The sequence below is a fragment of the Cupressus sempervirens genome, chromosome 11, assembly GCF_028749045.1.
Source record: "Cupressus sempervirens isolate cs-2001-9-10 chromosome 11, ASM2874904v1, whole genome shotgun sequence".
NCBI lineage: Eukaryota > Viridiplantae > Streptophyta > Pinopsida > Cupressales > Cupressaceae > Cupressus > Cupressus sempervirens.
This window is the reverse complement of record NC_143128.1, coordinates 734,735,634-734,750,169: the sequence shown is the minus strand read 5'-3', so window position 1 is coordinate 734,750,169 and position 14,536 is coordinate 734,735,634. Positions and strand designations below refer to the sequence as shown.

Below are 14,536 nucleotides of genomic sequence, written 5' to 3'. Positions count from 1 at the left end.
AAATCAATCACCAAAATCATATTTTTATCTCAGACACAGTTTAGAAAAAGAAAATCCACCCATGCTCTGTCTCTCATGACCTCTCAAGAAAATAGAATGATTTTGGAAAAACTCCTCCCTTCTTGGAGCACCCACTCTATAGTCTGAAAGTAGAAAAAGAATGGAACCCCTGGCCTTGCTACTGCTAGCTCACTTATCTTTTCAATCCCATGAAAACTCTTCCCTTTCCTTAACTAAATCTTGAAAGATTTTATAACTTGACTCCTTTTAAAATATGTTTATTCTTGTGTCTTTACAACTTTCTCTTTTCTCACACCCCTTTCTTTATTCCAAGATTGATATTTATAATGTTTATTTCATATTATAAATGCAACTTTATAATGGAAAAATGTGTCATTAAAGTTTAATAGTTGGCCATAGTGGTGAGATTATTCTTTTCTGAGTAAACCTGAATCTATCCAAACATTATATAAAATATGTGCTTCTTTGGACAGTTGGCTTATAGTTTAGCCTTTTAAATTTTATTTGATTTCTTTGGTATCAACTCTAGATGAAACCATCAAATTGTCCATACTTCTATTTTGGTATCATCAAAAGTTTTTTGGTTGCCAATGGCATAACAGTAATACCCAGAAGTAGAATACTTAGGCTTCATTAATGATGACCATAAAACTTCTTATCATGAACACGATTGTAGCTATGATTACGCTACCTTTTTTCTCCAATGCCATTTAATAAAGCTTTAAATCATTATATATTACCTATTCAAGGTTGGAAAAACCTCCCACACATTGTTCATCTCTTTTTCTTGATAATTCAAACCATTTATAACCATCGATACATGCCAATGGGAATTTGAAAACACAGAAGGTCATGGTCATTTACTCCATAATGGGGAAAATTTTCAACCTCACTTTCCTCTTGTCACCTTCCAAAGTTTCAATGAGACCTTCGATAAGAATTGGAACAAAGTGAACATAATTATTCAAGTTCCCAAATCATGTGTTTAACATAGATCAAAGCTGATTGGATCATTTGCACTATTCACATCTCTGAATCTGAAAGCTGTGGTTTTGTGACTTTGTTGAGAATTTTTGGACTATTTTCTCTGGAGTAATTCAAATTTTAAAATCAACTTAGGAACCATGGTTGTGGCTTGATTGATCTTGTCAAATGAACCTTCAAACTCAATCATCTTCAAATTAGGATCCAACTCATGGTCTTTTATTGTCAACTTCACCCTAGTTACATGGTAAATGTGCTTAAAGTTTACACCATCTTTCCCAATTACACCACCACAATAAGCAGCAACAATACTTATGTTTGCTTTTGATGAAGTACCAAAATTTTCTGTAGCAGTTGCCCTGTTTGGAACCACACTTTCTTTTCTCAACTTCTTTTCTCCATGGGCAAAATGGCACTTATCTCCATACTTACATCCTTTCAGAACTACTATAACTATTACAAAGGCATTTCTTGTACCATGTCTTCTCTGATAGTAAAAAATTGGGGGTAAATCCTATTACATCTCTTGAGATTCCTAATGTGTTTTCCACCTTTGATAGCTGAGATACAACAGTGAGTCCACTAGTAACATAATGAAGGTAATGGCAATCTTGCTCATATGGGAATCAAGATGTACTAAAAAACTTGGTTCAAGGTTTTGATTTTCTTCCTAAACCAATCGATATTGACTCTGTTTGTGCGACCTTTCCAAATACATGCAGATCCTATCACATCCAATATTGTAGCTCCTCCAACATTTATGCTACTAGGTCTGATTTGAATGTTTTGACTTTTAGTATTGAAGTTTAGTTTAGCTTGTGGGTGTCATCATTGCATGGCTTCTATTTTATTCTCACTGATGAATGCTTGCTTAAGATTTTGATGTAAAGCTCATTATATTTATGTTTTGAGGCTTGGATACATGCATTTGTTTTAAATCATGAAGTTTACTTCCAAAGTCAAATGCTTTCATTTAGTGATGGACTTTTGCACATTTTCAATTCATCATTGCAGACACTTTGTCAAACATTTATGTACAGTCATTCATCCTATTGGCGCTCAAATTTGTAGCCCAAACTTTGAGCATCGTTGAAGAATTTGAGCCCTATAAATGCCCATAAGTGCATATGTACCCAGTTGTGCCTTTGAGACCTAAGAGGTGTTTAATGCTTCTAACACATTTCATTTTTTGTGTCTGCCTATTCCATGAAGTTAAATTTCCATTTCGAGTCATTTCATGAAGTCTTGTTTTGAGCATTTTACAGATCTGCATTTCACCCTAGTGTTAAATAGTGATAGGAGGGCATGTTTGTGATTGAATATCTCGCAACCAAAAATGTTTCATGACTTGCCACTTTGGGAGTGTCTAGTGTCCATACCAGAGAGCCTATGTTTTAGGTTTTGAGTCATTTTGAGTCCATTTGTCTAGGTTTTGAATCCCTCAAAATTGGTCAGTTACTATTTTCATGCTTTTGCAATTAATTCTAAATTCTAGGAAGCCCTGTTTGACGAGTTGTAATTTTGACCCAGTTGACCATTATGCTAAAATTCCTTTTGTGTTGCATTGCAGATGTCATAAACTTGTTATCTTTCAAGTTTCAGCTTATGATGAATCTGTTTGATCAGTTTTCAAACGCAATTCCAAATGTAATCTCTATCTTTTTACTGGTGTCAGCAAATGTAGTTTTGTCAGAAGCCTTGTTTGTGATGTTATATCTTGAGATCTATGATAGGTGAGATCAAATGGATTGTACCACTATGTTCTACTCTAAAAATAATTCAAGTGTGCTAATTTTCAAATCTTGACGAATCCATCTACACACTTTTCTAGGTCAATTCCATTCATAAAAAATGTTCTGTCAGTGTTTCCAGTCTGCAAAATTCTGAGTAGCCCACTTTGACCACTCGCCATAACTACAGATCCCTATTGTCCTCATGACAGAGAAACAATGCCCCAATTTTTGTGCCCCCAAATGTCAGTTTACCCAGTTTTCAAAGCCGAATTCGAACCCAATTTAGTGTTTTCTAACATTTTATCTACAAGTGATTCTGAGAGGTCAACTTTGACAGAAAATATCTTTGGACCCCAAATTCTTCATGGGACAAAATTTGACATGGTGCAAGAGTACGAAGCAAAGAGTTAGTGTGGTGGTTTTTAGAGCCTAATCAGGTGATTTGGTCAGTTTTTAAGGCCAATCAATGGACCTCCTAACGCAAAAGTGACAAGTTGCAAGAAAGTGATAAAATGAGTCTTTAACAGTCAGTCACTGATTAAATTTGATTCAAATCAGTTTGAGATGATCAATAAGTCAGTTCCATGGTTCAGTCATTTAAAAACAAAAAAAATTTCAGCTGAGCTCACAATGGGGCTCAACTAATTGCATAAGATTGATAAAATGTGCAGATTTTAAATACTATAGCATCCACATGGTGAAAATGATCTCATACTAGTCATTGAAATATGAGGAGGACTTTTATGCTACATGCCCCTAATTTAAGGCAAAGTAGTATGACTACGTAGAATGGATTCAAACCTAACTATAAAATTATCATTAGAGTCCCAATTGTGCTTTTATACTTCCAAAGGCCTCCAAATTGAAAGATATACATCACCTTTTGTTCCTTTATTGGTGAGAATCCAACTGAGCCTCAGATTAACTAAAAATATGATTCTCTCTACATTTTTCTTCCCATTACTTGAAACTGAAAACAAAGTGCCATCAAAATTACAAGGAAGATCTATTACCAATGGGGACATGGTGGATGACTTGCAATCTATGTTATCATCTTCACCTAGAATTTTTAATACAACTTTGGAATAAGCTAATTCACTATGTAATGGATATTAATAATAGAGGCAAAACCAGAGAAAGTGATTGAATAACAAAAAAGAAGGCCATATGAAATAACTCTTGCATATAAAAATGCTCCAAATGAAGAAGTATGAGCAGATAAGGAGGCATGGATTTCTAAAAGAGGCACTCATAAGAGAAAGAAAGCCAGTCATGGTTGGATGGTAGACTGATGCTTTTTATTCCTAAAGATATGCAGCTTCATAAGATAAATCAGATCTCCCTTTCTGCTAATTACTAATAGTGGTGACCATGTTGAATAAAATTGGAAGGGTGCCCATGTGAAATTTGCATATTCTTTATTGAGCTTGGGCTCCAAAATCTTCAATATCCATTATTAAAAGAGAAGCTTTTGAATACAAGTCCATGAAATCAATGCAACATCCTCTTCAACATTGATGGGATAATGAGGACCTCAATTTCTTCCTCCTTCCTTTCTATTGCAGCGTTTATGGATATTGACACACAACACAATATAATAAGACATCAAGGAGAATAGGATGGAGTAGAGTAAAGGGAATTTCATGCTGGAAGAAGAACAAGGGCGATGTTAGAAGAGGCAATAAGCATCCAAAAAATGTAGTCAAAGTTTAAAGACCACCCAATATAAAAGAAGGAACCACTGATGAAGAGTAGGTCATAGTAGATGGGGGACATCTAGCTCCAAGTGCATGCAAAAAATAATGAGAAATTGCACAAGAAATGAGGGTTGAAAGTATTGACAATAGGTTATAAAGCACATAAAGTCCATGCATTCAAGGGAGAAACTCTGTTAAAGAGAGTGGCAAGATAAAAGGTAGAATGATAGGTGAGAGGATACGATAACTGCATTTGTATCTCCATCTATGTAACATCCATGCTTAGAGTGGAGATAGAGGAACATAGCAAAGAAAGTGTAGAGGAAGTCAGTGCATGTCAAAAAGAAACTCCACATGCAAAGCACAATTCAAAGGAGTACCCAATTGATGTAATTTGCTACCAGCCATCTTACATAGCCCTGTAATCATTTTACTCAATCATTCTTGCGAGATGCTTCGTATGTGTAAGAAGATAGAGAGAAAGCTTGCATTAAAAGAAAAAAAGAAGTGTGAACAACAAAGGGGTAGTCAAATGAAGCCATAGGTATTAAGAAGAAATTTAGAGGTTGCAAATGCAAGTAGAAACCACTACGCCCATGTTAAAAGGAAGGCTCCAAAGTGGACGTTATTCAAAGGAATCAACAATACAAATAAAGAAGAAGTTGGCTTAAAATAAGGGGCATCCACAATAAAAAGTGTAGAGTTTGAAAGAATAAAGGTAAGCCACAGCTTATAATAGAGATGCCATAGGATTTTTGATAGTCTACTGCGCAAATCATGCACACCAAATAGAGTAGAAAATATCCACAACCAATTAGATCTGCAGGGAGCCTCATGTTTGATAAGGAATGTCCATATTAATTGAAAAGCAGATGGTAGATTAAGGCCACCTAATGTAAAAGGCAGAGCATTCACGCAGGTGTCAAGAGAAATAACAAAGAACAATAAAGGAGCAATTTTAAAGAAAAAGGGAGATGCCTTGCATGAAACCCACATCTTTTGAAGCCCACATTTTCTCCAAAGGTAGCCTATGTGAAACAAAGGAGAACATACATATTGCAATCACTGCTATAAATTCCAGAGGAAAAGTGAGACTCTTGTAAAGGCCATTCTCCCACATTTCCTATGGGAAGGCCTTTTTGAGTTTTTAAATACCAAATCACACATAAGCTTGAATGTGAAAGAAACAGAGGCTTTCATAAGCCTTGCGTGTTGAAAGAAGATGATGAGGGGCCCATGCTTGGCAGGCTAGCTAGTGATAGACAATAAATTTTGACGTAGAATGCAAGACAAGTTGCCAAAGATAAAGTCATCGGAAAGGTCAAAAATTTGGTACCTCGCTACCTCGCTAGCCAAAAAACATGGGGTTTTTCGGCTAGCAACATAGAGAGTCGAAAAACTTTGAAATTTGGCAAAAGTTGAATAAGCCCATCGGTCTCGCATGTAGTTGCAGTCAGCAAACTAGTGAATGACATGTGGCACAAATTTTGAGTAGGTGGTGATGTGGCGAGATCGCAGACAGAGGAAGGAGATCATGCTACGTGGCACATCCGGCGGTCCTCGCTATCTTGCCAAGGAGAAGTTGCTCACACGATAACATGGTGACATAGCAAGGGTTGATGTGGTGACAACACGTGGTAGTGGGTCCCAATAGAAATGATGAGGTAGGTGTTGACTAGGTGATGATAGAGAAATATGACATCCAATCAAAAGACAACATGTGGCAAGGTTGGTCAAACTAGGTTTGACTTGAATTGAAAAGATAGGAGAAATTCAAAAATTTCAAATAAAAACTTATTTTATTCTTCTTAGACTTTCATGTACAGGAGTAGAAATTTTAAATAAAATTTGATTTATAATATAGTTCAAACTATATGAAGGGATTAAATTTTTGAAATTTTAAATGGAAGCCATGAATGGAGGCCTAATTTTCAAACGGCCATAACTTGGGCAATTTTTGTCAAAAATTGGCATTCCAATATACCACCAGGATTGAGAGAAGCTAAATTTTCCAGATTTGAGATCAGATTTTGTACAAGTCTTCACTGGTTCAGTCTATAAGCGATTTTGTGATTTCCAAGGCCTTCTCAATGAAACAGGCAAATTTGATCATGAAGCATCAGAATTGGTTAGAGGGCAGTTCTAAAGGCTTGTTGGGATCCAAATGTGAAGAAAATCATCTTTAAGTAGTTTTCTTGCATTCTGGAAGTCACATTTGAACTGATTTGTTACTTTTACCTCATGAATTCACTTTGATATCAAAACTAGTTGCATCCTTTCATCATTACATTTTGAGATATTTAATGCCTCTAAGAGTCAAAATGAAAGGATTTGATTCACCAGTTGAGTAGAGAGTGGCTTTTTCAAGTTCTTGGGAAGGAATTCTAAAGGGACACTTGTCATCTCCTAATTAGATCTGGGATTTTCTTCTTCCTATATCAATCTCATTCTTTCTCATTGTATAGGTTCTAGTTTTTTGTGGAGAAAATTTGCACACTAGTGTGATACCAGAGTTTTGGTTCCAGTCTTGATGCATTCCCAATATTGAGACACCATATTTTTTAGCATAATTCTCTCATGAGAAAAACAATAGGAAGGAATATATAGATAGTTTAGATCTATTAGGTTTTTCATGTTTTTTATTTCATTCATGTGACTATATAATTTCAAGGAAATAATACAAAGAGCAGTAGTAGGTTGAGTTTCATCTTGAATCTTGTCTCCTATCTTAGTGAGCTTCAATGTTTTACAATCTTTGAACAAAGAGCCTAGATTGTAGTTGTATTCCCTTAAGGCTATATGTTGTCTTATTGTTGCTTGTGACTCAAGGGGTTATGTAAATGCTTCAATGAATCAACAAGGTTGTATGTTTATTGAGAAGGATATCATGTAAGCATGAGGTTCAAATTGAGGATACATGTTTATTTACAAGGTAAATAAATATATCATATATCTAAATATATACATAAGTATTAGATATCCATATGCATGCATTTGATTCATGGATTTGCCCAATAGATAAGGCACTGATCGGTTACAGGATCATTAGGTCTTATTGTTGCATATTAGGGGTTTGTTGAAATCAACATTATTAATCAAACGTTCTTTCCCTTTCATGTTGAAGGACCTAAATGTTTAACCCTCACTTAGCTTATGAGATTCACAGCTTTGCATTTAGCTACTATAGATATGTGTCATTTCATGAGTCATTAGGAGAAATAAGGGTAAAATTTGCTTAATAGATTCAGGGATATGTTTTTGCACTAGTACGGTATCATTTGAATCTGAGGTCTACCCGCCTAGGTTTAGTAGAGCCTGAAGTAGAAGAAGGGTCAAGCCTTATAGTTGGCCCTATGTCTGAAATGATATGTTAAGAATGGGAGTTAGCTACCCCTAGATATGTCATATTCTCATGGGGATAATTGAAAACCCTCCAACATTTTCAAACACCAACACATCCAATAATGGGGGTCGCATTTCTATCAAATACTCTTCATGTTACCTCTAATTCTGCCCAAATCAGAGGTTTAGTTTTGATGCTTTCTATTATTATTGAAGCATTTTCCATAAGCATTAATGGATCAAGACTGAATGATAGTTCCTTTCATGTTCTTCAATTAATAGATTCTTGAGAAGATATGAGAAAACCTATTTGCATTTTGAGATCCAAGTATCTCTTTGCTATCAAACCATATGCATGGTGAGAGATTGCTATCATTATCTTCTGAATGAGTTGAAAGGAATACACAACATTTAATCAATTTATCATCACACATTTGTTTGATAGATATTCTAGCTTGCAGTTAACACATCATTCCTATGTAGTCATATTCAAGACTCGTGATTCTCCATATGTCTTTGTACAGGCTTGAAAAGGATATTTTCAGAGCTATGAGGAAGCATCAATTTTATCTGACTTGTTTGGTTGACCAAGTAGAAAGGATTCTTATATGTATCATATATTGCTAGCAGACATAGGCACATGATTTTTCAAACATTCAAAACTATCTATAACTGAAATCCTGAGAAATGTGTCACTATCTTTGAATACTGAAATTTGAATTGATATACCCAGAAAGAACTTGCTAAATTTGATGAAGCATCTCATGAAGTCTGAATCTAAACTCAATGGTCTCTATACCCCTGCACTGGGTCATCGAACTTGAAGACATTGAACCTGAATCTTGTTTCTGAATCTGTATGTCAAAATATTGAACCACTTTGAACTCCTAAACCACTTCAAACCACATTGAACTAAGTTCAAAGTATTTTAGAGAGATTCAGAACCTAAAACTAAAAGTTCAAAATTTTGGGTCAATATGGGTACTAATAGGGGCTCTAACTAAGGGACTATTTTTGATGCAAAAATAGAGAAATCCAACTATCTCTGGCAAGGATGAGTGCCTTAAGCATTGGGAAATAGAGTCAACAAGAAAAGAATACTGGGAACTACTTGTAGAGAGGGTGGAGGGGAGTAGGAAAAAACAAGCAAGCTAAAACATCGAAACAAACCCAAAACAACAACAAACTAAAACAAGGAAAGCTAAACTATGCACCACAAAAACCTATTTACAATATTTACAAAGGTAGGAAGAGAACCTACCATAAGAACCAGAAGAAAGAAGATGTTATGTGAATCCATTTGTAGCTTGGGAGAAATAGGAGCCTTTTCGCATCAGCAAACCATGTCCCAATAGAGTGGCTCCATACCATTGCTTGTTGATGACTCTTTCATTGCCAATCTTCAAACTAAAAAGACACATGCATATGCTGATCCAACTCTATTTTTTGAATAGCCACAACTCATCATAGAACTCTTCTAATTGATCTTTCACATTCATCGGGTTAGATTCCACTTGTGTTTTTTGCAATATGGTAGGAATGAAATGTTGTACCATAGTATGCAATTTTGCTTCATCAAAATTCATGGATGTTTTAACTTGTGAAGGCATTTTATCATTAGTGCTTGTTGAAAAAACCAAAGGTTACATAGTTTGATCCACCATATTCTTTGGAAGATCTCCTTGCTTCATCACTACTTTAGATTGCAAACATCCCTCTTGATGTAGTACATATGAGAAAGATTTAGAGAGAGGAGTGTCATACCCTTCTTTGCTATCCATCAGTTTTTGCTCTTGTTGATGCACCATATCACATTGATCTAAATCAATAATAGAGAGGGCATTAGCAACTTCAGAAGAACAACCTTGACATTTTGGGAAAAAAGTAGCCATTGATAACTCTTTATTTGACTCATTTGCAACAAGTTCTTTACTTGCACTTGGTAGATTCAAGCTGTTCACTAGTTTGTCTAATTGAGCAGCACACTCCTCATTATTTTTAATATGTCAGTAGTAGAATCCTATTATCTTTACAACATTATCTTCAGCCAACAAGGGTTCTTAAAAATCTTCATCATTAAAAAAAATTAGATTTTAAAAAGAGGGGAACATTGAGAGTGGATTTAGTTTCTTCCAGAACATGCTTCTTCTTTGTAGCTTCCTTCTCAATGTAGTATTGTTGTCCACAAAGGTATTCTTCTATTGGTGGAGTCTTTATAGGTTTCATACCACTAAGAATCAAGGCATCATCCAACCTAATTGCTTCCTTTTGTGTGTCCCCAAAATTTGCACTCCAAGGTGTTGTAACAAAAACTTGACTTCAACATCCATAGCAGCAATAAAGAAGCATACCTGATTACTTTCAGTAGGTTGGTGGGCTAGAGGAATCTTACCAACACCCAGTTAGATCTATCAATAAACTCCCTTACAGATTTATTTTTTGTCATCTGAATTTGAATAATATTTACCAACAATTGATAGGAATCAACTGTGGGTTGAAATCTCTCAAGGAATCTCCCCTCAAGATCATCCCAAGTTGTGATACATCCATCTTGTAAATTTTGAAATCATTTCACAGCTTTTCCCACAAGGCTTTGAACAAATAGTCTGATGAACACATCTACTTCCTATACACCAAGAATCCCACATGCAACAGTAAATTATTTGATGTGATTAGTTAGATCTTGTGTTTTTTCTTCATGAAACTTGGGAAGGTATTCCCATGATCTTTTTGGTAAGGCTGAATACTGGGCCAAGGCAAATGGTCTAATTCAAGCCCCCCATGGCTGAGTTGCAACCACAACCATAACACACACTAGAACTCCAAAAATAAAGATTCAACTAGTTCAAAACATGGAGTCACCAATCTCCTACACATGAAGATAACCATAAAACTAAGGAAACAAATGTTAGGCAATGATCTTTGTTTCCTTTCCCCAATAGAGTTGCCAAAAATTTGTTAGTGAACAGATTGTCCTCCAAGAAAATGTGTGCAAATCTAACCTTGAATGCCCAAGTGAAAGGACTAATCGACACTAATAGTTGGATAGGTTATCATTAGATTGATAACCTTCCTTTGAATTTTATCAGGCATAGCTCCCCATATAAGATATATAATGAATAAATTGTGGATTCTTTTAGCCAGAAAGCACAAAAGGATATCAAGTATCTATCTGTAAATACAACATAGATGCATAAACCTTATAAGAAAGTAAAGAACAAAAGATGACACAAGGTTCATTTGTTGAACACCACATTACATAATTAAAAAAAAAACATGTCCTCCATCCTCTTGAGAGAATTAAAATTAGAGCTTTGAAAGATCTTTTGAAATGATAGTGTAACAAGGAAACAATGATACCAGAATGTAATTTTAGAGAAAACTGAAAATGATGTAAAAATCATGATCAGTGGAAGGAAAAATACATTATAATCAAAGTTTAATGTGTTTAACCTCTAGCCTCCCTTCCTTGATTGTAAAAGACCATAAATATTCTTTCACATGTTACAACCAAACCATTATTTAAAGAAAAACAAAAAATCTTTTCACAATATTACATCAATCACCAAAATCCTATCTCTATCTTAGACACACAGTTTAGAAAAGGAAAATCTACCCATGCTCTATCTCTCATGACCTCTCAAGAAAATGGAATGATTTTGGAAAAACTCCTCCCTTCTTGGAGTAGTCAATCTATAGTCTGGAAGTAGAAAAAGAATGGAACCCCTGGCCGTGTTGCTGCTGGCTCATTTATCTTTTCATTCCCATAAAAACTCTTCCCTTTCCTTAACTAAATCTTGAAAGATTTTATAACTTGCCCCCTTTTAAAATATGTTTATTCTTGTGTCTTTACAACTTTATCTTTTCCTGGACCCCTTTCTTTATTCAAAGAGTGATATTTATAATGTTTCTTTCATAATATAAATGCAACTTTATAATGGGAAAATGTGTCCTTAAAGTTTAATAGTGGGCCATAGTGGTGAGATTATTCTTTTCTGAGTAAACCTAAATTTGTCCAGACATTATATAAAATATGTGCTTCTTTGGACATTTGGCATATAGTTTAGCCTTTTAAATTTTATTTGATTTCTTTGGTATCAACTCTAGATGAAACCTCCAAACTATCCATACTTCTATTTTGGTATCATCAGAAGTTTCTTAATTTCCAGTGGCATTACTGTAGCACTCAGAAGCAGAATACTTAGGCTTCATTAATGATGACCATAAAACTTCTTATCATGAACAAGATTGTAGCTATGATTACGCTACCTTTTTGCTCCAATGTCGTTGAATAAAGCTTTAACTTATATTATATATTACCCATTCAGAGTTGGTAAAGCCTCCCACACATTGTTCATCTCTTTTGCTTGACAATTAAAACCATTTATGACCATCGATACATGCCAATGGGAATTTGAAAACACAGAAGGTCATGTTCATTTACTCAATAATGGGGAAAATGTTCAACCTCACTTTCCTCTTGTCACCTTCCAAAGTTTCAATGAGACCTTCCATAAGAATTGGAGCAAAGTAAACATAATTATTCAAGTTCCGAAATCATGTGTTTAACATATATCAAATCCGATTGGATCATTTGCACTATTCACATCTCTCAATTTGAAAGCCATGGTTTTGTGACTTTGTTGAGAATTTCTAGGTTGTTTTCTCTGGATTAATTCAATTTTTAAAATTAACTTATGAACCATGGTTGTGACTTGATTGATCTTGTCAAATGAACCTTCAAACTCAATCATCTTCAAATTAGGATCCGAGTCATGGTATTTTATTGTCAACTTCACCCCAGTTACATGGTAAATGTGCTTAGAGTTTACACCATCTTTGCCAATTACACCACCATAATAAGCAGTAGTGATACTTATGTTTGCTTTTGATGAAGTGCCAAAATTTGCTGCAGCAATTGCCCCATTTGGAACCACACTTTCTTTTCTGAACTCCTTTTCTCCATGGGCAAAATGGCACTTATCTCCATACTTACATCCCTCAGAACTGCTATAACTATTACAAAAGCATGTCTTATACCCTATCTTCTCTAATAGTGAAAAATTGGGGGTGAATCTTGTTGCTTCTCTTGAGATTCCTAATGTGTTTGTCACCTTTGACAACTAAGATACAGAAATGAGTCCACCAGTAACATAATGAAGGTAATGGAAATTGTCCCCATATGGGCATCTAGATGTACTAAAAAGCTTGGTGCAAGGCTTTGATTTTCTTCCTAAACCAACCGATATTGACTCTTTTTATGCAACCTTTCCAAATACATGTGGATCCTATCACATCCAATGTTGTAGCTCCTCCAACATTTATGCTACTAGGTCTGATTTGAATGTTTTGAATTTTAATATTGAAGTTTAGTTTACCCCACGGGTGTCATCTTTGCATGGCTTCTATGGTATTCTCGTTGATGAACACTTTCTTAAGATTTCAATGCAAAGTTCACTATATTTATGTTTTGAGGCTGAGATACATACATTTGTTTTGAAGCACGATGTTCACTTCCCAAGTCGAATGCTTTCATATAGTGATGGACTTCTGCACATTTTCAATTCATCATTGCAGACGCTCTGTCAAACATATATGTATAGTCATTCATCCAATAATGGGGGTCAAGTTTCTATCAAACACTCTTCATGTTACCTCCAATTTTGCCCAGATCAGAGGTTCAATTTTCATGCTTTCTATTATTATTGAAGCATTATCCATAAGCATTAATGGATCAAGATTGAATGACAGTTCCTTTCACATTCTTCAATTAATAGATTCCTGAGAAGATATGAGAAAATCTGTTTGCATTTCGAGATCCAAGTATCTCTTCACTATCAAACCATATGCATGGTGAGAGATTGCTATCATTGTCTTCTAAATGAGTTGAAAGGAATACACAAAATTTAATCAATTTATCATCACACATTTGTTTGATAGATATTCTTGCTAACAATTAGCACATCATTCCTATGCAGTCATATTCAAGAATCATTATTCTCCATGTGTCTTTGTACAAGCTTGAAATGGGTATTTTCAAAGCTATGAGGAAGCACTAGTTTTATTTGACTTGTTTGGTTGACCAACCATAAAGAATTCTTATCTATTTCATATATTACTAGGAGACAATTTTTTGAACATTCCAAACTATCTATAATTGAAATCCCAAGCCATGTGGCTGTATCTTTGAATACTAAAATTTGAATTGATATACCTAGAAAGAACTTGCTAAATTTGATGAAGCTTCCTATGAAGTCTGAATCTAAACTCAATGGTCTCTATACCCTTGCACGGGGTCATCAAACTTGAAGACATTGAACCTAAATCTTGTTTCTAAATCTACATGTCAAAATGTTGAACCACTTTGAACTCTTGAACCAGTTCAAACCACATTGAACTAAGTTTGAAGTACTTTAGAGAGATTCAAAACCTAAAACTAAAAGTTCAAAATTTTGGGTCCATATGGGTACTAATAGAAAGGAACAAAAAAGGTAAGAATTGAAAACCTACTTGTCATAATTGTGGTAAGGAAGGACATATTGCTAATGTGTGTAGCAACAAAGCTACAAATTAGAATGTCAATCATAAGAGCATGATTCACTATCATAAGTGCAAAAAAAAAAGGTCATTAGGCATATGAATGTAGAACAAAGTCCATGTACACAAAAAGATTCGACGAATATTGCTACAACTATTAGAAGTATGGACATAGAGCTTTTGAGTGCAAATCCAAACCCATGTGGTTATCAAACATGAAAA

At 34.8% G+C, this 14,536-nt stretch overlaps 2 pseudogenes; both read right to left on the bottom strand.

The window, feature by feature from the left end:
* Nucleotides 1-1,006: 1,006 nt before the first annotated feature.
* LOC149531726 (zinc finger CCCH domain-containing protein 14-like) lies at nucleotides 1,007-1,978 on the bottom strand (annotated as a pseudogene).
* Nucleotides 1,979-12,342: 10,364 nt separating this feature from the next.
* Nucleotides 12,343-14,536, bottom strand: part of LOC149531725 (zinc finger CCCH domain-containing protein 14-like) — a 32,698-nt pseudogene continuing 30,504 nt past the window's right edge.